This window comes from Austrofundulus limnaeus, unplaced genomic scaffold, assembly GCF_001266775.1.
Source record: "Austrofundulus limnaeus strain Quisiro unplaced genomic scaffold, Austrofundulus_limnaeus-1.0 Scaffold74, whole genome shotgun sequence".
In the NCBI taxonomy this organism is placed as follows: Eukaryota; Metazoa; Chordata; class Actinopteri; order Cyprinodontiformes; family Rivulidae; genus Austrofundulus; species Austrofundulus limnaeus.
The window spans coordinates 1,735,143-1,736,688 of record NW_013952476.1 but is presented as its reverse complement, the minus strand read 5'-3'; the positions used below and the strand labels follow the sequence as shown (position 1 = coordinate 1,736,688).

Genomic DNA, 1,546 nt, shown 5'->3' with positions numbered 1-1,546 from the left:
CACAAAAACCATACTGAGGAATGAATGGTCTGACATGGTGAAAGAAGAGGTGTTTGATTTGCATATGTACCAAAGATTTTAAACTTTCATATGCTTAAATTTGTCAGGCGTTTTGTAGAAAAACCTGTGAAAATTATCAAACATAAACTACGGATGTAAATTTTCTGAAAACACCAGCTCAGACGTTAAAGTCCAACTTTCTATGAACTGTTTAAACTTCAAATGATGTTCATGTTGTGAAGAGTCTCTAGGCTGGGTTGTCTCATCTGTTTGGACAAAAAAAAAACATTGATATTTATGTATTTGGTAGTGCCGATACCAAAACCACAGCGCTCTATTCCCAGTGGAGTCATGTATAATTAGCATATTTTATTGGTTCACTGCACAACAACATGCAAGACAAAAAGGTTAAACAGGACAGTATTGAAGGTGCTTCAGTGATTGGGCTTTGACTTAATTAAAACATTCAGTAACTACAGGCAGCAGCATGGTTTATCACACCGTTTCTTCTTGTGGAAACTGTTGACACAATCCACACAACTGACGTCCTGCCAGTACACTGAGTGAAGGGTGTGGCAAATGTTAAATTACAAAAAGAAGACAGGCAGGGAAACAAAACATTGAAGTAGTTTTTATATTTTTTGAACCGCTCAGCTCCAAGACTCGTACAGATGGCAGCTCACATTGAGCCTGGACCTGCTCCAGTTCTAAACAAGCTGATAAAAGACGACTCCAGCAGATGATAAAACTGTGGTGACTTTGTTGGAAGTAGATTTAAAGGTTAAAGCGATGGGACAGGGGATCTGGTTTACTTTGCTTCCTCCGTTTGGATTATTAGTGAACTGAATAATTTAACGTCAAGCTGCTTCTCTTGGTCTCAGTCCTTCCTCCACCTCTGGGTCTCTGAAGGCAGAAGAAATGCTCATTACGTTATGTTTGTCTCTCTCCATCCTCTCTGATAAAGCACAAATACTGTGAGAAACTCCAGCTGGAATCAGAAACAAACCCTTCATTTTTCAGCTGCCTCAGCTGAGCTTGGCCATCGGTGTGCAGCGTGGAGGGCGTGCAGCRTGGAGGGCGTGCAGCGTTTGCTGCCTGCAGGGACGTCTAAACTGCTCATCAATCAGAGAGCTGCTCTGCACGGGAGCTGAAAAAAGTCATTAAAAAAAACAGATCCTACTTGATGTAGCTCTGAATTAGCTTTATGAGCTCCTGGGAGCAGCTCTCAGCCTCGCCTCATGCTGGTGCAGTGGCAGGATTTTACCAGCAGAGCTTTTTCTACTCTCATCTTAGCTTGTTTAAAAACGTTGGACGTTTTTAAAGCCTTCATATTCCTGTGTGCTCCTGTCAGGTACTGAGAGTTGGATTTTACAGCAGTTCTTAAATCTCCAACACTTTATCTGCAGCTGTGTTTCCATCACMGAACCTAAAGATAAAATAAACCTCCACAGACCGTCTCTGCTGGTACTTCATGTAGTTTATATTGTGTTTTCCAGCTCGAAATACTTGATACACAGAATATTTACACTCTTTCACAATAAAAAAG

The 1,546-nt window shown here is 41.1% G+C and overlaps 1 protein-coding gene across 1 annotated transcript in view; it reads left to right on the top strand.

Moving 5' to 3' along the window:
* The window catches only part of LOC106519271 (dolichyl-diphosphooligosaccharide--protein glycosyltransferase subunit STT3B), a gene marked incomplete at its 3' end in the record, with an annotated part of 60,966 nt that overhangs the window by 47,310 nt on the left and 12,110 nt on the right, over positions 1-1,546 (top strand).